A 25,454-nucleotide genomic window follows, 5' to 3' on the forward strand; every position below is an offset into this window, starting at 1 on the left:
GGTAATTGAGGCCAGCAGCGTGCCAGACTTTAAGAAAAAATGGGATAGGCACGTGAGATCTCTTAGGGGAAGAAGTTAGGGGGATGGGTCATTAGAGTGGGCAGACTTGATGGGCCGTGGCCCTTTTCTGCCGTCATTTTCTATGTTTCTATGCTTCACAGGCAAACACAACAAAGTGTCAAGAATTTGGTGATTCTGGTGGGCTTTTCCAATTTTGTTCTAACTTGCCTATGCCTTACCTTCGAATTGGTTCAAACTAGTGTTGCCCGATTCAGGAAAACACATTTTAATTTGCTTCTATTCAGCCTATTGAATCGATTTTTTGATTCGATTCAATTTTCCTGCCCAATTGGGTGTTTTTTCAAACATCCTGGTGGATTTATTTTACAGCCTCTTCACCCACTCCACCCCCTTTGCCCTCTCCCACCCACACTGGCGCTGTGGTGTAAACAAAATAAACAAACAAAAAATACTTTTCCTCTCTCTGTTAAATCCTAGCTCACGTTTGCTGTCTAATACCAGCTTTGGCAGGACACACATTTCAAATCTGATACACTGTAATTGAAGGAGTTTGGGACTGGTTTTCCTGAGTTTTAAATTAAGTTTTCTCTTTAATAAAATGCTGAATTGTTTAGTTGCAGACCTAACTTATCCCATGTTCTAGCCTGCCTACACTGGGTGTTTTAGCTGGGCATTTTAGCTTCTTATGGTTATCTCAGCATACACAATATTATATTCCGCCCTCCTGGACATGTAACAGAAAGACTGCAGGGCTTAGATAAGTGACCTGCTAGTGTGAGCTTAAGACCAATGATTGTTAAGAAAAGTTAACACGCGAGAAGTTTTTTCTAGAATTCAGTTGTATAGCCAGAAAAGTGTATAAATATCACTGTTAACTTCCTGGTTTCGGGATTTCTGAAGCTGCCAGCTTGGGGACTCAGGAGTCAAATATGCTGAATAAAATATACCTGTCGCTTTCTTCAAGTCTCTAAGTTTTGTGGCTGACCAAAGTGACCTTTCATTTGGCACACGAACAGGGTCTTGAAGGTCATTTGACCATCGGTCACTCGATCGGTCACTTCTGTCTGGTCTTAGAGTCGACACGTCCGCCTAGCCGGTTTGGTCCTCTCTTGGGATCGTTGGAACTTGGACACTTCGACCAGCTCAATTGATTAATCGAGTCCTGGTTTAAAGTGCAGGAACTGATATCTGTCCAAATTTTGAGTCGCCACTCATCTGGTAAGTGCAGAAATTGTTTATTTTTGTCCTGTCTCTCTCTTCTGCCTAGTAAAGCTACTTGATTTCATCGCTAAAGTCGCGGAGAGGGATTCTAGGAACTGTTATTTTCTGATTGGGTAACTAAACTGAAATCTGTTGTGTTTTGTGTGTTTGAGAGTGTCTGAGACATCCTTGTGGACGAAGCGAGTGCGGACCTGTTAGTACTGCGTTTCCCTAGTCCGGAGACGGGCAGGGCCAGGAATACAGGGAAGAGTTTTTGTCCTCCATTGCACAATGGGGGTTGTCAGTCTACCTATGGGGACCTCCTTGATACAATGTTAGTTAATTTTGAAAAGGGATTTGGCTCCGATTATGGGACTACACTTAAAAGATCAACCCTTATTCATCTGTGCCAGTTAGAATGGCCAACGTTTGGTGTGGGCTGGCTCCCTGGAAGAGGACATAACCTGTCAGGTTTTTATCATAGTAACCCACCCTAAGACTGGCCATTGGCATCTCCGACCAGGTCCTCAACTGGTTTCACGGGTTCCTACGAAACAGATCCTACAGGGTACTCAAAAACAACTCTTCCTCATATAGCTGAGATAACTCCTGCGGTGTGCTGCAGGGCTTCCCCTGTCCCCCATCCTATTTAATATCTTCCTCGCTTCCTTGGGTAACCTCCTACATAACCTCAAGCTCAAATTCTTCATCTATGCAGATGACATCACAATAGCCATCCCACTCACCAGCTTCTCCCCAGAACTACTCACCTACACCACAAGCATACTTAATCAGATAGAACTCTGGATGCTTTCCTACAGACTAAAACTAAACCCGGACAAAACAAAATTCTTCCTAGCCACACCCAATGACAAAATCAAAGACACCACAATCCAAGTGAAAGGACTGGTTTTCCCCCTCGAACAAACATTAAAAATACTGGGAGTCACACTAGACAAGCATCTTTCTCTAGAAAATCACACCAATCTTACTGTCAAGAAATGCTTCTCGGTGCTCTGGAAAATGCGCACCATAAAAAAATACTTCGACGACACCTCATTCCGCCTACTGGTACAGTCCTCCGTTCTCAGTGTACTGGACTATTGCAATATCATTTACTTGAACTCCACGAAGAAAACCACTAGGAGACTAAAATTGATCCAGAACACTGCCGTCCGCCTCATATTCTGCCTGAACAAATGGGACCACATCACTCCTTTCTACCATCAACTGCATTGGCTGCCTTTCGAATCCAGAGTCTTATTCAAATTCGCCTGCTTCTGCTACAAAATAGCTTTTGGCCTTTTACCTAGTTACCTCAATCAGCATTTCACTTTGAACCTCACCAACAAGAAATCCCGCAGAATCCAGTTGTTCGTCTTCCCCTCATCTCAAAAGATTCCTTGACAAAACCTTTGCTTACCAGGTGGCTAAACCGAACCCTTGGCTAGCCCAAATGGTACTCGAGGCCCCCACCTACCTTAGCTTCAGAAAACTACTCAAAACGCACCTTTTCCGAGAACAGGCCCATTAACCCCCTTCCACCGGCAACTACCCCTATCCCACTCTCTCCCCGCTCCTATTGCTCCCCCCTCCCCCTACTTGGTCTCTCTCCTGTCTTCTTTTACCTTCCATCCATACCTTTGTTGCTGCTTGTACTACTGATAAAACTCTGTCACGCTCCCTTCTTAGTTGCTGTAACTTTGTCAAAATTTTGTAAATCCGTGTATCAGCACGGATCTTAATTAATGGATGTGAACCGCCTAGATCTTCTTGGGTGTGGCGGTATACAAGAATAAATTATTATTATTATTATATAGATAGTGGTTAGACTTAGTCCACAGCAAGCCTTCTTGGCTTCCCTCCTGTACCCAAGAAACTCCAGTCCCAAGTTCTCACTCTCAGGAAGATTGTCAATGAGCGCTATCATCCTACTCATGTCTTTGAGTCTGACCCTTCAACTGACATACTTGAAATACCCACCGCTCCTCCTTCTTATTCGGCAACATCACAGCCCATACCCAATCCCAGTTCTGTCTCACTTGCTCAGCTTTCTTTTTCCCAGCCTGTACAACTCCCTGCCCAACTTCCATTCTCCCCTTCCTGAGCCCCGGCTTATAGCTCAGCTCATGAAATTCTGTCCTCCCCAGTCCTTTATCCACCTCTGGACTCGCTCTCTCTTTCTGATGATTCTCCTATCAGCCATCGCTTGAGATCTGATCCTCCTCAAATAGTTCCCATGAGAAGACAAATGAAACAGGAGACTCTGGAGGCTACAAATCTGGCCATGCCCCTTCGCCATGTTCCTGTCGCCAATCCACCGGATGCCGCCGTATATCAGCCCTTTATCACCACTGCTTTATACAACTGGAAATCCCATTGTCCCCCTTACTCTGAGTAGCTACAGGCAACTATTGACCTTATTACATCCATCATTCGCACACACCGCCCCACATGGTCAGATTGCCAGAACTACTTCTCTGTCTCCTATATAACGAAAAACGTAAACGGGTTCTGCAAGAATCCCTTACAAAGGGCAGATGCGGATGCAGCCAACCCCAACTGGATTAATAACCATTTCCCTTCTCAGGACACTAATTGGGACCCCAATGACGCCATTCGTAATACTTTCCTTGTGCGGTACCCGCCAGTATATCCTTGAGGGTCTCCGGTTGGCTTCTCGGAAACCCACCAACATTTCCAAAGTATTTCAGGTCCTCCAAAAGACTGATGAATCCCCAGCCACATTCTATGAATGTCTCTGCGACACCTACCGTACTTTTACTTCCTTTGACCCAGAAAAACCTGAAAACCTCCATATGGTTAATTCCTTGTTTGTCAGCCAGACACAACCTGATATCTGTAGGAAACTCCAGAAACAGTTTGGGTTCGCAGGCATGAACACCGTCCAGCTCCTTCAGATTGCCCAGCACATTTTCATGAACCGGGACAGCGCCAAACGACGAGAGGCTGATAAGCTTCTCCAGCGCAAAGCAGACCTCTTTGCTGTAGCCCTCCAAAATACTTTCCCAAGTAACCAGCCCCCTGCCCGAAACTCTGAGCCCTGCTCCTCCAAGCGTCCCCCCCTATTCTTCTGGCCCCTCAAAACCTATGTGGTCCCGGACTGATAGGACAGGATCCCGTAAGGACTTGGAATGGAATCAGTGTGCCTATTGCAAGAAGATGGGTCATTGGAAGAACGAGTGTCCAAGTAAGCCCCGTACCTGCCAGGCTAAAACTATGGACCAACCTACTATTGGTTTGGCATCCTTTCATTCTGACTCTGAAACTGAATACTGAGACAGACCGGCTCACAGTGAGTACCAAGGACTTTCCGGATTGTTCCCAACTTACTCGCTCGGTTCCCACGAGCCCTTGGTTAATGTCCACATAGAGGACCACTCCATCTCTATGCTGGTCGATACTGGCGCAAAGAACTCAGTTCTGACCCGGCAAGCACTCAGTAAGCGTTCTTCCAAATCTCCATTATGGGTGCAACTGGCTCTTCTGATTCTGTCCCTATACTTGAACCTGTTTCGGTCCGCATTGGCAGCCATTCCATACCACATGCCTTCTTGTCTTGTCCCCTTGCTTGGTCGGGACCTTCTCCAGCGCTTAGGAGCCACTATTCGTCTGTCCTCTCACGGTCTGACTATGAAACTCCCTTCTGCAAACCTCACCCCCATTCCTGACCGCTCTGCTGCCCCCTCACCAAGCCTCCTCTGTTCCCTATTGTCGGAACCCATGGCAAGCAAACCTCCAATTTCTATACCTGATTTTCTTGAGGACCTTGATTTGACTGTTTGGGCTGAGTCTAGGTCCCCCGGATTAACATGTAACATCCCACCCTTTGTTGTTACCCTCAAGGCTTCCGCCACTCCGGTCTCTATCAAGCAGTACCGCATATCCCAGTCCGCTCTCCAGGTAATACACATCCACTTCTCTCGTTTGCTAGATTGTGGGTTTTTGGTTCCATGCAAATCACCCTGGAATACCCCCCTCCCAGTTTTAAAACCCGGTGATCCCCCCGATTACTGCCCCATCCAGGAACTCTGTGCTGTTAACCGTCTTGTAGAGGACATTCATCCTACTGTCTCTAATCCTTACACCCTGTTGGGATTAGTTCCCCCTGGAGCTACCCACTTCACTGTTTTGGATCTCAAGGATGCATTCTTTTGCTGTCGGTTAGCCCCTTCCAGTCAGCCAATTTTTGCATTCCAATGGGAAAACCCTCCCACTGGACAAACCTCCCAAGTAACCTGGACCCGACTACCCCAGGGCTTTAAAAATAGCCCCACTCTATTCAGCACTGCCCTTGCTTCAGACCTTGTCAATTTCTCACCTTCATCTGATTCCCAAGCCTTACAGCACGTTCATGATCTTCTCCTCTGCTCTCTATCTACCTCTGCCTGTCAGGAGGACACTTGCTCTCTCCTCCAGTTTCTTCTCCATTGCGGTTACCGTGCGTCTCTCCAGAAGGCTCAGTTGTGCCTTCCTCGTGTCACCTACCTTGTGTTTCATATTTTCCAGGGTACCAGGTCCCTTCCCCACACCCGTGTCCAGGCTGTATGTAGTCTCCTTGTTCCCGACAATCGCAAAGCCCTGCGCGCCTTCCTCGGTATCGCCTGATATTGCCATATCTGGATCCCTGATTTCTCTACCATTGCCCTCCATCTGTATGATTCCATCAAAGGCGCTGACTCAGCCCCTTTCTTCTGGACCCAACTCCAGGAGCGGTCTTTCTGCTGCTGCTTCCAAAAACTTCTGACTCAAGCTCCTTCTCTTGGCCTTCCTGACCCTTCCAAACCTTTCCAGCTCTATGGTATTACAGGTTCTTACCCGGTTCCTTGGCTCCTGGCGTAGGGCCATCGCCTATCTCTCTCGACAACTGGATCCTGCTGCAGCTGGGTTATCTCCCTGCCTTCGGGCCATTGCCGCCGTCTCATAAGAACATAAGAATTGCCACTGCTGAGTCAGACCAGTGGTCCATCATGCCCAGCAGTCTGCTCACGCGGCGGTCCTCTGGTCCAAGACCAGCACCCTAACTGAGACTAGCCCCACCAACGCACGTTCCTGTTCAGCAGAAACTTGTCTAACTTTGTCTTGAATCCTTGGAGGGTGTTTTCCCCTATAACAGCCTCTGGAAGAGTGTTCCAGCTTTCTACCACTCTCTGGGTGAAGAAGAACTTCCTTACGTTTGTACGGAATCTATCCCCTTTCAACTTTAGAGAGTGCCCTCTTGTTCTCCCTACCTTGGAGAGGGTGAACAACCTGTCCTTATCTACTAAGTCTATCCCCTTCAGTACTTTGAATGTTTCGATCATGTCCCCTCTCAATCTCCTCTGTTCGAGGGAGAAGAGGCCCAGTTTATCTAATCTTTTGCTGTACGGCAGATCTCTTACAGCACGCTAGCAAACTCACTTTCGGCCAGCATGTTGACCCCTTTGTCCCACATTGTGCGACCTCTCTTCTAGAACATAAAAGCTCCCTGTGGCTCACGAACCAGTGCCTCCTTAAATACCAAGCCCTTCTTTGCGAAAACCCTCAGGTCTCCCTTGTTGTCTCTTTACTCCTTGACCCCTCCACTCTCCTCCCCATCTCCTCCCAGCCGGTCGTGCACAACTGCCTTGACATCATTGACTTAGATTATTCTTCTGTCCTGATCTCACTGATATCCCACTCCGGGACCCTAATCTCACTCTTTTCACAGTGTTTGTCTGTCACCCCTTCTGGCACCCGTGTCGCTGGTTACACAGTAGTCTCTGCCACTTCCCCTTTACTCATGGGGCCCCTGCCCTCTGGCACTTCTGCCCAAGAAGCTGAGCTGTATGCCCTCACTTCTGCCCTGCGCCACTCTGCCTCTCAGTTTTGCAACATATATACACTGACTCCAAATATGCTTTCATTACCTTGCATGCCCATGGGGCCATCTGGAAACATCAAAGTTTCATTACAGCCTCCGGCCGCCTGATCCATCATGCTCCCCTCATTCTTGAACTCCTCGAGGCCGTCAAATTGCCCTCCCGTGTTGCAGTTATGCACTGTCGAGCCCACCATCGTGTCACTGATCTCATCTCCCGTGGCAATGCCCTTGCTGACCGCACAGCCCGAGCTGCCAGCCTCTGCCCCCTCCTTCGGCTTCTCTATACACAATCATTCCTTTTCTGGACACCCTTACACCCAAGTACACTTCTCAGGAACAGACTTGGGCCCGCACTCTTTCGGGCCAGTCTGTCCTGAAAGGGGGGTGGATACAAATATGCCAATTCAAACACCAATCCAGACCTATACACTGATACTTCAAACGTGAGCAAAGCAGGTACCCTCATATTCATTCCTCAACACCTGGCTCTCACGATTGTCAAAAGATGCCATGACCTGGCGCACTCTGGAGAATCCGCTATGAAAATGACCCTCAAGAGATATTTCTTTATCAATCACCTTGACCAGCTAGTCTGGAATACGGTCCGACAGTGTGTTGTCTGTTCTAGAACAAATCCCTCAACCAGACGACTGCCACCTCCTGGACACCAACCCATTGGAACATATCCAATGCAGGTTCTGTCTTTAGTCTTCACCCACATGTCCACTTCCTGTTCCCTCAGTCACCTCCTAGTTTTCACAGACACCCTGACTAGATGGGTCGAAGCCTTCCCTACTCACACTGAACGTGCCAGGGAAGTAACCAAACACTTCCTGAACGACATAATTCTGTGCTTCGGTCTCCCCGTTTCCATAGGCAGCGACAACGGCCCTACTTTCATTGCCGATGTCGTCCAACAAACTGCTCAGGCCCTCCAAATCGAATGGAAGTTACATGCTGCTTACCATCCTGAGAGCTCTGGTCAGGTCGAAAGAATGAACAGAACTCTTAAGACCCTTCTCATGAAATGAATTGAAGAAACCAATCTGTCCTGGCCTGTCCTGCTGCCCTCTGTCCTATTTCAGTTTAGATGCACCCCATCCAAACCCACTAGATTATCCCCATTTGAGCTCATGTTCGGCCGGCCACCACCCATTGTGAACCCAGATCCTGGTTCCTTTGCTACTCTGGGATCGGATATCTTCCAGAGTCAGGTCCAATCCTTAGCTAAGGCCCTGCAAGAGCTCCACAAATGGGTCCTGGAAAGGGCCCCACTACCAATAGCCACACAAGTTCATGGATACATCCCTGGGGATACGGTATGGCTGAAAACTTGGAAGTCAGACCCCCTGAAACCTAGGTGGACAGGCCCTTTCAATGTCCTCATTTCTTCCCCTAAAGCTGTCAAAGTGTCCGGACACGAAACCTGGTTTCACTACAGTAGAGTCAAGCCAGCTGCTGTGAGGCAAGCTACCCCAGGCAAAACAGATCTCCAGCTGAAGATCTCTAAAACCTCAAAATTGCTTTGAACATTCACCACTGTATTTAGCAGGTGTTCTGAATATAACCTTTTCACAAGTGTTTGAGTTTAACTGACTGCCTGTGGTTCACCACTGCCTTTAGCAAGTGCCTTAAGTATAACTGTTTTAGGTTTTCTAAGTTTTTCCTGACAAAATGAGCTTCTTGTGCCAGAATTGTTGGCGCCTTTTGTGTTATATAGCTGACTTTTGTTTTTCCCTCACTGTCTTATGTTTCTTTCTTCTTATTATACTAGGGGATCAGTCACAATCCCTTACTCCCTGTAAATCGTGCCTTTCTCAGGTCCGTAATGGAGATAAGGAAGAAATGGCCCTCCTATACTGTACCCAATTTAAGTGCCCCTCGGCCCCTTTGCCTGATGTTTGTTTGCATGATGGAGTTAAGTACAGAAAATATCAAACATCAGAGGGTATTATCTGTTTCCAACCTACTGGTGATGAAGTTGAAAAGTGGGCGGAGAACCGCATTAATAATGTTGAGGGTCCACTTAACCAGACTCTTATTGTAGACCCCACTCACCCAGTGTCTTTGTATTTTGATGCATGTGTGTTATTTGATGTTGCCCAGGGTCATGGTATTGCCCCTAATACAGTCCCATGTGGCTCCTTACCTTGGCAGCGCTATTATATCTCTTGTGCTAAGTATGCATGCCTGTACAACCTAATGCCCTTTAAGAAATGCCCCTATGAGGAAACCTTCACTAATGGTGGAGCCTGTCCTGGATGGGAATGTGTCTCATGGCCACCTACAAGAACACTCATAAATACCCAATCAATACCCCCTCTGCCAGTCTTGCAGTAGGCCCTAACCCCAGTCCCACATGTAGTGCAAGCCATTGTAATCCCATGGTTTTCACTATCACTAACACTCACACCTGGAATGCCAATGCCCAGGTCCGGTATGCTAAAAACCGAATAGAATTCTACATTGATGGTAAAGGACTAGACCCAATCACTGTTGTATATGTCCGTATTGTGTCCCGCTCTTGTGCCCCTGTTCACCACTCTGTGGTATTTTCCCAGTTTTATAAAAATATGAAAGTAGATATTGATATTCCTGTAATCAATAGAAATTTGTTTATACAGTTTGCTAAAACTTTAAGCCAGATTCTTAACATTAGCAATTGTTTTGTATGTGGAGGGACTGGTATGGGAGAACGAACACTGGCCATGGGAGGCAAAGCAGCTGGACATGTTAAACTTGACTTTACAGAACCTCACTTTCACTACAGGTCCACAACCTCCATGATGGGCCTTGCGAACCTCCATTGTTGCTTCCCACTGTCTTCAGCGAATCGGGGGTCCATTCAACGTCCAGGTTGGATACCTTAAGTGTTCATCTCTCTGGTCTTTTAACAGCTCCGCTGTTGCCTTGGACCCCTGGCCTGCCAATAACACCTCCAATTTGCCAGGTCCACCCCTTCAGACACTGCTCAATGAAACTTCCTATGAACGATGGCCAGCTCCTGATGGTCGATATTGGCTCTGCGGTCGGATTGCTTACTTTTGGTTGCCTTCTAACTGGACTAGTACATGTGTACTTGGCATGATCTATTCCAGCTTCTTCCTGTTACCGCTGACCTATGGTGAACACCTGGGAGCCCCTGTATTTGACACCAGGGGTCACCAAAAGCGGTCTACTTCCACTAATTCCCTTAAAATAGGTGAATGGGGTGATGACTGGCCTGCAGAACAGATCATCGCTGCTTATGGATCTGCTATTTGGGCCGAAGATGGCTCCTATGGGTATTGAACCCCTATCTATATGCTTAACTGCATCATTTGCTTGCAGGCTGTTCTTGAACTCATTACCAATGAAACAGCTCATGCATTGGCTACTATTGGCAAGGCCATTGCTAAAATGCGCACTGCTATCTATCAGAACCACCTAGCGCTAGACTACTTGCTGGCGGCAGAAGATGGCGTCTGGGGTAAATTCAACCTCTCCAACTGCTGCCTTGAACTTGATGACGATGGTAAAGTGATCGAGGAAGTTGTGAATCATATCACCAAACTAGCTCATGTTCCTGTCCAGACCTGGCGTGGCTTTAGTGCAGACTGGCTCTCTGGCACCTTCGGCTCCTGATTGTTCTCTGGCTCAGCAATGAAGATCATCTTGCTAGTTGCTGCCCTGTCTTCTCTGTTCCTTTGCTGCCTGCCCTATGTGGTCCCCATAGCCATAAAGCTGCTCCACCGAACTGTTGACTCTGCTGTTGACCGTTCCACTGCTGCTATGGCCATTGTGCTCCTCCAGTACCGACCAGTCCCTACAACTGACGCTGACCTTCCTCCTTCTTGAACTTTATCAGGCTCGTCTCCTTCCTCCTTCATTCGACTAGCCTGAAAGGGGGGACTGAAGGAGTCTGGGACTGGTTTTCCTGAGTTTTAAATTAAGTTTTCTCTTTAATAAAATGCTGAATTATGTTTAGTTGCAGACCTAACTTATCTCATGTTCTAGCCTGCCTACACTGGGCGTTTTAGCTTCTTATGGTTATCTCAGCATACACAATATTGTATTCCGCCCTCCTGGACATGTAACAGAAAGACTGCAAGGCTTAGATAAGTGACCTGCTAGTGACTTGCTAGTGTGAGCTTAGGACCGATTGTTAAGAAAAGTAACACGTGAGAAGTTTTTTCTAGAATTCAGTTGTATAGCCAAAAAAGTGTATAAATATCACTGTAACTTCCTGGTTTCAGGACTTCTGAAGCTGCCAGCTTGGGGGCTCAGGAGTCGCATATGCTGAATAAAATAAAACTGTCGCTTTCTTCAAGTCTCTAAGTTTTGTGGCTGACCAAAGTTACCTTTCATAATCACAAAACAGGGAAAAAAAAGATTTTTTTTTTCTACCTTTTGTTGTCTGGTTATTATTCAAATCATTTTGGTCCCAGGCTCTGCGACAAACATCTTCTGATAACTCACGTGACAGGGTCTCTTGCCTATTTATCATTTTCTTCTTTCTCCGTGCTAACCATCCATCTTCCATCTCTGTCCTCCCCATCCGTTTCCCTTCCCTCACCCGGAGGTCTGGCATCTTTCTTTTTTTTGTCTCTATTCCTGTAGCTGCAGCGATGGACCCCACCATCCCCAGATCCACAATCTCTCCTTTTCTCAACTACCCTTTCATCCAACATCTCTCCCTCCTTTACCACCAACTCTCCCTTTCTCTTTCTATCTACCCTCCTATCCAGTATCTCTATCCCACCTACACCATCCCATGTGTCCAACTTCTCTCCCTTTCTGTTCCTTCCCTTCCTAAATCCCATTGTTCACCATCTCTCTCCCTGTTTTTAGATCCATTATTTCTTCTATCCCTCCCCCACCTCACCTCTCCATGATCTTCCCCAAGTCCATCTCTCTCCACCGCCACCATCCTCTTCCCTTCTCCACAGAATTCATCTCTCTCATCCATCTTCTCCCCATCTCTCCCTCTCCAGTCCCCCAACTCCCCCAAGTCTATCTCTCCCTCTCTCTCAAGTTCATCTCTCCCATCCATCTTCTCCCTATCTTTCCTTCTCCAGTCCACCAACTCCCCCCAAGTCTATCTCCCCTCTCCTCATCTACCTTTATTCTGACGTTACAACATGTTGCCGGTGGCGGTAGTAATTTAGCGATCCACTCCTGCCACCACTCCTTGCGTCTTCTATCCACTGCGGCCCACCCTCAGTGAAAACTTCCTGTTTCCGCTTGGGTGGCCGAATGGAGAGAAGACACCTGGAGTATCGGCAGAGTAGTGAATCGCATTCGCTACCGCCGCTTTTGCCTGGCCTGGAAGAAGAGGAGAAATACTTCTGGCTGGGGAGGAGAGAGCCTTGATGTTGCTGATCTGCATGCAGAGACCCGTTCGGGCTTTCCCTCTGCCACCGGAGTTCTTGATTCTGATGTAACTTCCGGTTTCGCAAAACTGGAAGTTACATTAGATGGAAGGACTCCGGTGGCAGAGGGAAAGCACGAACGGGTCTCTAGCAAGGGGGACGACGAATCGGTAAGTTCGACTTTTTGCCAAAACAAATCAATTTGAATTGATTCACCCGAAGTAAATCGCGAATTGGGCAGCACGTTCAAACCACTGTGACTTTTGCTTGCCTCTGCAATTTTATTTTACATTGCCTTTGCGATGATTCTACACTGTATGCAGAATTTATTAAATCACGTGTGGTGGTATTTGAATTTGTTTGGCGGTATTTGATTATATCTGGTTTGCTTGGCAGGTGTTTGAGTTTTTTAAAATAATTGTTTGGTGGTATTTGATTACCGTATTTTCTCGCATATAACGCACGCGTTATACGTGGTTTTTACAAACCGCGCATATCCTTGCGCGTTATACGCGTGAGCGCGTTGTACAAAATTTTTTTACATAGTTCCCCCCCCCGACGTCCGATTCACCCCCCCCCCGCAGAACCGCTCGCACCCCCACCCCGAAGGACCGCTCGCACGCACCCGCACCCCGAAGGACCGCTCGCACACACTCCCACCCGCACCCCCAGCCTGAAGGACCGCTCGCACCCCCACAGCCTCCGGACGCCCCCATCATGTAGAAGCTCCTACCGGGGTCCTGCTGCTTCCTCTTGGCGGTCCCGCCCTTTCTCTGACGTCAAGCCCTCTTGCCCTGCCGACTCCCCGACACGATCGGAGCAAGAGGGAGCTCAAGCCCTCTTGCCCCAGCCAACCGCGGCACCCCCGACACGATCGGGGCAAGAGGGAGCTCAAGCCCTCTTGCCCCCCGACTCCCCAACTCCCCGACAATATCGGGCCAGGAGGGAGCCCAAGCCCTCCTGGCTCTGGCGACCCCCCCCCCCCCCGCTAGTTGTTCGGGCCAGGAGGGAGCCCAAGTCCTCCTGGCCCTGGCGATCCCCCCCCCCCCCGCTAGTTGTTCAGGCCAGGAGGGAGCCCAAACCCTCCTGGCCACGGCGACCCCCCTACCCCCACCCCGCACTACATTACAGGCAGGAGGGATCCCAGGCCCTCCTGCCCTCGACGCAAACCTCCCTCCCCCCAAAGACCGCCCTCCCCAAGAACCTCCGACCGCCCACCCAGCCGACCCGCGACTCCCCTGGCCGACCCCCACGACCCCCCCACCCCCCTTCCCCGTACCTTTGTGTAGTTGGTCGGACAGACGGGATGGGCCCATGTGCCTCAGGCCCCGCCCCCAGGAGGGACCTAAGGCTCCCGGGCCTATTCTGATTGGCCCAGGCGCCTTAGGCCCCACCAGAAGGCAGAACTTTGAGACGGATGGGCCAATCCGGCCTCATTCCGTCGTTGGCTGCCTGCCGGACAGGCGGGTTTGGCTCACGTCTGTCCGGCCAACTACACAAAGGTACGGGGAAGGGGGGTGGGGTGTCGTGGGGGTCGGCCAGGGGGGTCGTGGGTCGGCTGGGGGGGCGATCGTAGGTTCTTGGGGGGGCGGTCATTAGGGAGAGGGGGGTTTGCGTTGAGGGCAGGAGGGCCTGGGATCCCTCCTGCCCGTAATGTAGTGCGGGGTGGGAGTAGGGGGTCGCCGTGGCCAGGAGGGTTTGGGCTCCCTCCTGGCCCGAACAACTAGCGGGGGGGGAGGTCGCTAGAGCCAGGAGGGCTTGGGCTCCCTTCTGGCCCGATATTGTCAGGGAGTTGGGGAGTCGTCGGGGCAAGAGGGCTTGGGCTCCCTTTTGCCCCGATCGTGTCGGGGAGTCGGGGGGTTTGAGCTCCCTCTTGCCCCGATCGTGTCGGGGGTGCCGCGGTTGGCTGGGGCAAGAGGGCTTGAGCTCCCTCTTGCCCCGATCGTGTCGGGGAGTCGGCGGGGCAAGAGGGCTTGATGTCAGAGAAAGAGCGGGACCGCCAAGAGGAAGCAGCAGGACACCGGTAGGAGCTTCTAGATGATGGGGGGGTCCGGAGGCTGTGGGGGTGCGAGCGGTCCTTCAGGGTGGGAGTGCGGGAGCGTGCGAGCGGTCCTTCGGGGTGGGGGTGCGAGCGGTCCTGCGGGGGGGGGGGGGTGAATCGGACGTCGGGGGGGCATCAGGCTTTCAGGGTGGGGACAGGACTTCAAGGGGGAGAGGAGAGTCGGGGCGGGCGAAAGGAGAGTCGAGGTGGCCAGAGGAGAGTCGGGCGGCGACGGGAGAGTCGGGCAGCATGCACGGTATACGGGTGTGTGCGGTATATAAAAATTTCTGTACATAAATTTGTGTTTTCCGCGCACTATACCCGTGTGCGCGTTTTACATGGGTGCGCGTTATCTACGTGAAAATACGGTATTGGTGCCAGTATGATGAATTCTTATTTTTTACTTTTAGAACTGCATGTGTGGTTTTGGCATGACAGTTTGGGACCAGATTCAGCCAGTATTTACACTAACTTAGCAGATTTAGCTTTCTTACATTCAGCCACCTCAATATAACAAAGATGAGTGTTCCAAAGAAGAATAAAACCTACCACTTTCATGATGAATGGGAAATGAACTACTTCATCATGGTGAAAGACAAGTGTTGTTCTCCAATTTGTAGCGCCCCAGTATCCTTGCCCAAAGAGGGTAATCTGGAACGTCATTATAAGGCTCTGCATAGCAATAAGTTTGATGCTGATTTTCCACCCAAAAGTGAAATTCATAAATTGAAACTCAAAGAACTTAAATCGAAACTGGCTACTTAGCAACAGTTAATGGCGAAGCCAAGGTCACATTCGGTCAATGCAACCATAGCATCCCTTCAAGGTCAGCACCCTGATCGCAAAGAAATACAAACCTTTCACTGATGGGGAATTTGTATAAGATTGTTTTCTTGAAGCAGCTGACAATCTTTTTGAAAGATTTAAAAATAAGAAAGAGATCATAGCTGCTATTCAAGATGTACAATTGCCAAGAAACATCATTGTGCGGCGAATAGAAAAGATGTGTAGAGACACAATTGAACAATTGTTAGGGGATGTTTCAAATTGTGTTGTTTCTCACTTCAACTGGATGAATCTACAGACATAAGAGGCATATCCCAGTTACTAGTCTTTATCTGGATGGTTTATGAAGACTTCAGTGTTAAAGAAGAACTACTTGGAATGATTTCTTTAAAAGGGAAAACTACCAGTCAGGAAATATTCAGTTCTTTCCATTCTTTTGTGACAAAGTGTACTCTTCCATTGCATAGACTTGTTTCCATCACTACTGATGGAGCAAGAGAAATGACAGGTGAGGTTAAGGGTTTCATAGCCCTCTGTAGACAGCATGACGACTTCCCAGATTTCCTTTCTTACCGCTGTATCATTCACCAGCAAGTTTTGGCAAGCAAGAGACTTAATACAAAGACTGTCATGTACATCACTTTCAAAACTATAAATTCAGTTCATGGAAGATCACTTCAAAGACAGCTTTTCAATCTTATTCTTTGATGAAGGGGCAGCGGAAATAATTTTGCACATATATGTAAGGTGGCTAAGTAGGCATAAATTTCTACAAAGATTTCATGATTTGCTGAATGAAATAAGAAGTTTTCTTAAGGAGAGGGGAGATGAGCAAGCAGAGTTGGAAGATGAGGAGTGGTCATGTGATCTGGCATTTCTCGCTGACTTTAAAGGTGAAATAAGTGATATGAATCTTGAATTACAAGGTAATAACAAATGCATTGGCGAGATGATGAGTACAGTTTCATCCTACAAGAGCAAATTTGAGCTAATGATGACTGACCTTGCAAACAACACTTTTGATCATTTTCCTAATACGCAGGACCATCTGGCACAATATCCAAATTTTGTTTTTCAGAACGAGAAGTATGCGACAGAAATCTGTTCTGTTATTCAGGAATTCGAAAATAGATTCTGTGACTTCCAAAAAATTGGAACAGTTGTGGAGTACTAGTCATACCCATTCAAAGTACATGTGGGCATTAAAGAAACTGAAGCTGCTATCAGTACAAATTACTCATTGAACAAGCCATCTCTTGAAAATGAAATATTAACCCTTAAAAATGACATTTTTCTCAAGACCTGTACGGAACAAGAATCGTTTTGGAAGCTACTGCCTAGAGACAAATTATCCAACTTGAGAACATAAGAAGTTGCCTCTGCTGGGACAGACCCGAGGTCCATCGTGCCCAGCAGTCCGCACCCGCGGCGGCCCATCAGGCCCATGACCTGTAATGTGATCCTTCTCTAATCCCTTTTATCCTTCTATCCATACTCTATCTAAAACCTATCTCTACCTCTATCTGTATCCTTCAATCCCCCTATCAATCAGGAATTTATCCAATCCTTCCTTGAACCCCCGTAGTGTACTTTGTCCTATCACAACCTCCAGAAGCACATTCCAGGTGTCCACCACCCTCTGCGTAAAAAAGAACTTCCTAGCATTGGTTCTGAAATTGTCCCCTTTCAGCTTCTCTGAGTGCCCCTTGTGCTTGTGGTTCCCAATAATCTGAAGAATCTGTCCCTTTCCACCCTCTCTATGCCCTTCATGATCTTGAAAGTCTCAATCATGTCTCCTCTGAGTCTCCTCTTTTCAAGGGAGAAGAGCCCCAGCCTTCCCAACCTGTCTGCGTATGAAAGGTTTTCCATACCTTTTATCATTTTCATCGCTCTTCTCTGGACCCTTTCAAGTATCGCCATGTCGTTCTTGAGGTACGGTGACCAATACTGGACACAGTACTCCAGATGCGGGCGAACCATCGCACGATACAGTGACATGATGACTTCCTTCGTCCTGGTTGTAATGCCCTTCTTAATAATACCCAACATTCTGTTTGCTTTCTTGGAGGCTGCTGCACATTGTGCCGTTGGTTTCATTGTAGTATCTACCAGCACACCCAAGTCTTTTTCAAGGTTACTATCCCCTAGCACTGACCCCCCATTTTGTAGCTGAACATCGGGTTTTTTTTCCCTAAACGCATGACCTTGCATTTCTCTATATTAAAGCGCATTTGCCATTTGCTTGCCCACTCTTCCAGTTTGTTTAGGTACCTTTGTAGGTCTTCACATTCTTCCGTGGTTCTAACCCTGCTGCACAGTTTGGTGTCATCCGCAAATTTTATAACTTCACACTCCGTCCCCGCTTCTAGGTCGTTTATGAATACATTGAACAGCAGCGGTCCGAGCACCGACCCCTGGGGAACACCGCTCGTGACCTTCCGCCAGTCTGAGTAGTGGCCCTTCACTCCAACCCGTTGCTTTCTGTCTGCCAACCAGTGTTTAATCCATCTGTCTATGTCCCCTTCCACCCCGTGGCTCCACAGCTTCCTAAGAAGTGGCTCATGGGGCACCGTGTCAAAGGCCTTTTGGAAGTCGAGATAGATGATGTCTACGGGTTCTCCTTTGTCCATTTGGCTGATTATCCCTTCAAAGAAGTGCAGTAGGTTTGTTTGGCACGATCTTCCCTTGCAGAAACCATGCTGGCTCGCTTTTAGTTGTCCATTTTTTTCTATGTGTTCACAGATGGTGTCCTTTATCAGTGCCTCCATCATCTTGCCTGGGACTGAAGTCAGGCTTACTGGCCTGTAGTTCCCCGGGTCACCCCTCGATCCCTTTTTAAAGATAGGTGTGATGTTTGCTATTTTCCAGTCCTCCGGGATCTCCCCAGTTTTCAAGGACAAGTTGCAAATTTGTCGGAGAGTTTCACTATTTCGTTCCTTAGCTCTTTTAGAACACTTGGGTGGATTCCGTCCGGGCCTGGTGATTTGTCGCTTTTTAGTCTGTCTATCTGTTTGAGGACCTCCTCATGGCTTATCTCTATATGCACCAGTTTTTCTTCTTGATCTCCACTTATTGTCTCTTCGGGTTCTGGTACATTTGATGTGTCCTCGCTCGTGAAGACCGACGAGAAGAACTTGTTTAACCTGTCGGCTACCTCTTTTTCCTCCTTTACCACCCCCTTTCTGTCTCCATCATCCAACGGTCCTACTTCCTCCCTTGCCGGTTGCTTCCCCTTGACGTATCTGAAGAACGATTTGAAGTTTTTGGATTTCTCAGCCAGCTTCTCCTCGTATTCTCTCTTTGCATTTCTTTTTTTTTTTTTTTTTTTGAGTTCAATGATTTTTATTGAATATTTCAAGAAATATACAGAAAGCAGTTTAAACACACAAAATCTGACTAAGAACCAGTGGCATAAAATAAGACCATGTCTATAGTCATTAACATATAACCAGATTAATAAAAAAGTTCAAGGTATGTGCAACTGCTAGTAGAAGATATATGAAAAGCAGAAAAGCGAGGAGAGTGAATAAGAGAAAGGGAGATAGAGGGAGGGACAAAGAGAAAGCAAGAGATAGATAAGTAGAAAGAGAGGCAGAAGTGTCTATGGAGTAGAATGAACATATGAATCTAAGAATGACCAAGGTGATTTTTTCCGCACCATGTTCGTGGAGAGTCGAGAGATCATGTTTTCTCATATGCATAAGATTCAAATTTGTGATACATGCTCAGAGAATTCCACCAAAAGGTGTAGTCGAGTAGTGAGGGTGATTTCCAATTTTTAAGAATATGCATAAGAGCTGTTACAAACATGGCATCAATGAGTTTAGGCGGACAGTTTGTTTGTGCAAAACAAGGATGCTGAGAACGAAGAATTACAATGTCCAAGGAAATCTCTTCTGAACATTTAGTTATAGATTTTATAGTGTCCCAAATATGAATCCAGAAGGAGTGAACCATAGTGCATTGAAAGAGCATATGATCAAGAGTCCCAGACTCTGTTAAACAGTTCCAGCAAGTAGAGTCCTGTTTTAGCTTCGCTTTCCACATGTAAAATGGAGTCCATACTGCATTCCACATAACGAAGAACATTGATTGCGAGACTCTGGAAGATAGAAGAGGGCGATTTGTGGAAGACCAGAAAAGTTCCCAATCTATGTCAGTTAACGCAGTCTGTAGACTCGAGTCCCAATGGTTCATTGACTGAGGTGAAAAGGTGAAAAAATGGTCCCTTAGAATACAATAGAAAAGAGATATCGCTCTACCCTTCATTAAGGCCAGAGTAGACCAGTGACGAACAGTGTGAATAGAGGTCATAAAGTCAAGACGCATATGTATTTTAGACAGTATTCCGGTAAGTATAAGCCATTGGGGATATATAGAGGGTGGAAGTGAATATGCAGAACAAAAAATATCAAAAGGAACAAATGAGGTAGAGGAGCCCAATTGATGAGCAAACTCGACCCCTGCCCGCTGCCACCTCTTCCATGAGAGGGATCTGCCTTTATTTTGAATTTTAGAGTTATTCCAAAGGGACATGAATGGGCTTTCACTAATAGAAATCTCAGCCGTTGCATCTAGAAGATGAAAAGCGTGCTGCGTTGCACTCAGCAAAGAATACTTTCTCAAGTGTCTAGGTATTGACACCGTGAGGAAGCAGGAGATGTGCAATGGTGCACATAAAAAGCGTTCCATTTCGAACCATGTTGGTTGATCCTGAGGATTAGAATCAACTATCCAATGAGCTCCATATTTAGCTAGAGATGCGATATAGTAGTGATAAAAATCTGGTAGGTTTAATCCACCATTAATTTTAGAAGCCTTCAGTTTGGCGAGAGCAATACGGGGTTTTTTCTTGTTCCAGATAAATTCAGAGAGTTTCATATTAAGCCAGCGAAAGAATGTTTTCTGGCACAAGAGAGGAAGCATGGAGAGGGTATAATTAATTTGTGGGGCTAGAGTCATTTTAATGGAAGCTATTCTACCCCACCATGACAAATAAAGTGGTGACCAACGAGTTGTAGTGTTTGAGACTAATGTTTTGATTTTGGAAATGTTAAGGTCCTGGGCATGTGTTGGATCTTTATGAATTAGGACCCCCAAATATTTCACAGCTTTCTGTGACCATGAAAATGGAAATTGAGCTAGATCTGAGGAGGAAATATGGTCATTAAGAGGAAAGATCTCTGATTTCTCCCAATTAACAGAATATCCAGATAGTTGAGAGTATTGAGAGATAGTGTTAATAAGATGGGGCAAAGAAACAAGAGGATCTCTAAGAAATAGAAGGACTTCATCAGCATAAGCTGCTAATTTAATGTCTCGATTGGACGTGGGGATACCTTTAATTAGGGGACATTGCCGGATAGCTGATAGGAGAGGTTCCAACGCTAAGTCGAATAATAATGGTGATAGGGGACAGCCCTGACGGGTGCCTCTATGAAGGGGGAATTTGTTGGAGAGAGAATTGTTAATCAAAATACGGGCTGTGGGTTGTCTATACAGTGTTTCTATCCAATCTGTGAAGAAGGGACCAAAATTGTACCATTTCAGTACTCGGAATAGGAATGGCCATTCAACACGGTCGAATGCTTTTTCAGCATCAATGGCCAGACCAATCACAGGATCCGACAGTGTTTTGGCGTGAGCATTGATGTGGTGAAATAAGCGTAAATTATCTCCAATGTATCTTTGTTTGATGAAACCTGTTTGATCTTTATGTATAAGGGTTGGGATCACTGTGGTGAGTCTTAATGCTAGTAATTTTGCCATAATTTTATAGTCCAGATTAAGGAGAGAGATAGGACGAAAATTTTTAACCAAGGTAGCATCTCGGTCTGGTTTAGGAATAACTACAATAGTGGCCTCAGCAAAATTGAACTGTTTATCCGGAGTGGAGTGAAGAAAATCATAATACGTGAGAAGTTGAGGCGCCAAGAGAGTTCGGAAACTCTTGAAAAACTCATTAGTGAAGCCATCTGGACCTGGGGCTTTCCCAGTGGGTAAAGAGGATATAGCAGTTTCAATTTCAGACGTGGTGATGGGAGCGTCCAGCTTTGCTTTAATGGATTCCGATATAGTTGGGTGGGTTAAGGAGGTAAGAAAAGAATCCATGTCTGATTCAGGAGCAGAAAGTTCAGATTGGTATAAAGCAGTATAAAATTTTTCAAATTGGGAGGAAATCAGAGATCTGGTTGTAGTTAATCGTCCTGATGGGTCTTGAATAACTGAGATGTGCAAACGTTTTGATTTAGTTTTAAGATATCTAGCTAAAGGGCGACCCATAAGGTTGTCTCCCATATAATGACCAGAAGAGGAGATAAAAATGTCACGCCGGGCTGTATGGGAGACCATAGTATTATATTCATATTTAAGATTTTGAATGCGTTGGAATATGGAGGGATCATGCAAATGAGTGGACATATGTTGCAGTTCTAAGTTTTTAATAGAAGTTTCTAATTCTTTTTCTTTTTGTATGGATTGTTTCTTTTTCCAGGAGGCGAGTTTAATCAGTTCGCCTCTGAGAGAAACTTTATAAGCTTCCCAAACAATAGCGGGGCAGGTTTCTGAATCCTTAGTGTTAATTTCAAAAAATTCCGTGGTAAAAGATTTGATTTTGTCCACTATTGCATCATCTAAAAGCAAGGCATTATTAAGTCGCCAGGAGGGAGATTCTTTGCATGGGGCGGAGACGGTTAAGTGTAAGGAAATGGCTGCATGGTCTGTGAGAGATATTGGATGTATGATAGTGTTTACTACTTCTTGAATAAGCGAGGGGGAGAGAAGAAAGAAATCGATTCTTGAATAAGTGTTGTGCGGTGGTGAAAAATGAGAGTACTCTCTACCTTTCGGGTGTAATAAACGCCACGGATCTACTAGGGAGAAGGCTTCCATTAAAGCATATAAAGCTGAAAAAGATCTAGACTTTGAGGGTTTGCAGGAGGATGACCGATCTATATAGATATCTTGAATTTGGTTGAAGTCACCTCCTACTATCAGAGAGCAAGAACCATATTCAACTAACGCCAGTTGAAGATCTTTGAAAAAGTCTGGGTGATCTAAAACAGGAGCGTAAATATTGAGGAGTACAAAATCTACTGAGTGCAACGCAGCGTGTACCAGACACCATCTACCATCAGAGTCTGTTTTAACAGAGTGAATAACTGGAGATAATTTGTCACTGAGAAGTATTGATGTCCCATTTTTCTTCCTCTGAGTTGCGGAGGAATACAAATGAGTGGAATATCCCTTCAATTTAAATTTTGAGGCGGCAGCAGGCGGGAGGTGGGTCTCCTGTAAATAAATCACATCAGGATGTTTATTAAATACGTAGTTAGCTATCTTTTTCCTCTTAATGGGGTGATTCAAACCGTTCACATTAAAAGAAAAGACATGTAAATCAGCCATATTTTGTTGCAAGCAGTATCAAGACATAGTAAATATCACCTTTTTGGGGAAAGGATAAATAATATAACCATAATATCAGGTAGACACTCCTGCCAGAGAGAATAAGTAAAGAGAGAATAAGAGTAAGAATAAGAGCAAGTAAACTAGCAATGAAAGCATGAAGCAAGGTCAGAAAGGAGAAAGACCATACTATCATGCATGAGATGAAACATTTTAAGGGTGCTCCTGTGAGCACGGAGAGAAAACACATACGGAACAACTTGCAAAGCTCCACACCCACTCAATTTTGAGAAACCTGAGAGTGGTGTGCTTATCCACATTAGCAATAATTAACACTGAATTGTACAATTAAGCATATGCGATTTATAACATCAGAGACAGAAGTAAACAAATAAATCCACAGCCCAACATGTTAGTTCATTTTCAAGGATTCCAGGAATGTTGCTAGTTCCTCAGGATCAGTATAGGAGGTAGTGCGGTTATTGTAAGTTACTTTCATCCTAGCAGGGTACATCAGACCATATTTAGCTCCAATGTCTTTAAGCTCCTGCCGGTGGGAAAGAAATGCTTTTCTCTTCAAAGCTGTGGTTTTTGCAAGATCAGGCACAATGAAAAACTTCCTACCTTGATGCAAGAGCTGAGATTTAGATTTTGCTGCTGTGAGAATTTGCAGCGCATGCTGAAATCTGAGCAACTTAGCCACTATGGGTCTGGGAGAAGTGGCATGTGGAGAGAGGTGAGATGGCACGCGGTGAGCACGCTCTATTTCTAGAGGAGGTGAAAAAACAAGCCCCAGGGCAGCAGGCAGGAAGGTAGAGAGAAAGGAAGCCATATCAGAGCCCTCCGAAGATTCAGGTAGCCCAATAATTCTGACATTAGATCTTCTACTGCGATTAGAGAGATCTTCATAGTCTCTCTGCAAGGTAGTAATCAGTTTGTCATGTTTAGCTACCGTTTCTTGCAGGGACGAAATGGCAGTCGTTTTTTCTTCCAGTGCATCCAATCTGTGACGAGCATCCACAAATTGTGAGTTAAGTGCCTCTATTTCTCCCCTTAACAGCTTAGTTTCTTCAACCTGCTCCTGTATTATGCCCCTGATCGATCTTACTTCCTTCAGGAGCAGGTCTAGTGAGGCCTCGTCGGATTTTGGCGCCATTTTCTCCGGCGTGCTGGGATCGGGTTTCAGCCGTTTCCCTCCGAGGGGCGCGGGTGAAGCGGTGTCGTTTTTCGCCGGTTTCGGAGGCGACATAGGGGATCCTGGCAACAAGATCGCGGCGAAAATCGCAAAATTTCACGAAGAAAAGCACTTTTTAATCTCTGTTTGAGTGTGGGTGAGGAGGAGCAGTTATGCCATACGTGCTAGCTCCGCGGAAGTCAGGCCACGCCCCCTCTCTTTGCATTTCTAACCACTCGGTGACATTCTTTCTGGTAATTTTTGTGTTCTTTCCGGTTTTCCTCGGTTTGGTCCTTTTTCCATTTTCGGAACGATTTTTTTTTATCTCCTATCGCCCTCTTTACCTCTGTCGTTATCCATACCGGGTCTTTTGTTCGATTTTTTTTGCACCCTTTCCTAAACCTGGGAATGTACAGGTTTTGTGCTTCCAGCACCGTGTCCTTGAATATGGACCATGCTTTCTCTACGGTTTCCATATCCGTTTTGAGCAATTTTTGAGTTTCTTTTTCACCACTTTCAAATGGGAAAACGCAGATGGCAAAAACCACTGCTCTCATAGCGTCATAGTTCCCTTTCCTGAAGTTGAGCGTCGTCGCTGCAGTTCTTTTCACTTTGGATGCTCCTACCTCTAATTTGTACCGGATCATGTTGTGATCGCTATTTCCTAGTGGTCCTACAACTGCCACTTCCTTTGCAGGTCCCCCTAGTCCGTTTAGGATTAGGTCGAGAGTAGCATTCCCTCGCGTTGATTCTTTAACAAGCTGTTCCATGAAGCAGTCTCCCACAGCCTCCAGGAATTCCGTTTCCCTCGCACAGCTTGAGTTCCCAATTTTCCAGTCTATCCCGGGGTAGTTGAAATCCCCCATCACCAGTACACTTCCGCTTTTGCATTCTCTCCTCAATTTTGCTTCCAGTTCTTTGTCGTTTGCTTCCGTTTGTCCAGGCGGGCGATAGTACAGTCCCAATTTTATGAGAAGATGCAGTGAAGCTGTACACTCCTGTTTCGGTTTAACTAATTTGTGTGAATCTGCGTTTTCCCATCTGAAAATGACAAAGAGTACACAACGTTCCAACATTACAGATGAACATCTCCAGGATTCCCTGTAACTGGCCCTCACTGGCAATATTCACCCAACTTCAAAAAGCTGATGGATGAAATGCAGGCTCAGATGTCTCACTAATGATCAAGATTAGCCTGGATCAATACTTGACCTAAATTTAACACAAATTACTCAATAAAAGTTAAAGAAAGTTATTAAGACAGTTAAAGAAAGTTATTATTCAATAAAACTTTTAAGAAAAAATGTATTTTCCATTTCCTCTCGCAGTTCTTATTGGATCTTCATCTCTCTGTTTTGTTTTTGCTTAACAGCTGATCACATCCAAGTAAATGACAGAAGGTTCATTAAAAATGGAGGGGGGGGGGAATCCTCCAACTTTATTGGGTTAAAATTTAATTTGAAACTAATTTGAAATTTAATTTCCATGGTGGTAGATCACCAAAACTTTGGGCCGGAAAAAGTAGATCACGACCTGTTCGAAGTTGGACATGCCTGCTATAGAGGAAAGACCCAGGCTGGCACTGAAAAAATGTACAGTTTTCAAATCAGGTAT

The 25,454-nt window shown here is 46.2% G+C and overlaps 1 protein-coding gene across 7 annotated transcripts in view; it reads right to left on the minus strand.

Annotated features, from left to right (window-relative positions):
- NUP93 (nucleoporin 93) overlaps window positions 1-25,454 on the minus strand; it is a 757,735-nt gene that overhangs the window by 250,717 nt on the left and 481,564 nt on the right. The window lies entirely within an intron of this gene.

This window comes from Geotrypetes seraphini, chromosome 4, assembly GCF_902459505.1.
Source record: "Geotrypetes seraphini chromosome 4, aGeoSer1.1, whole genome shotgun sequence".
Classification (NCBI taxonomy): Eukaryota; Metazoa; Chordata; class Amphibia; order Gymnophiona; family Dermophiidae; genus Geotrypetes; species Geotrypetes seraphini.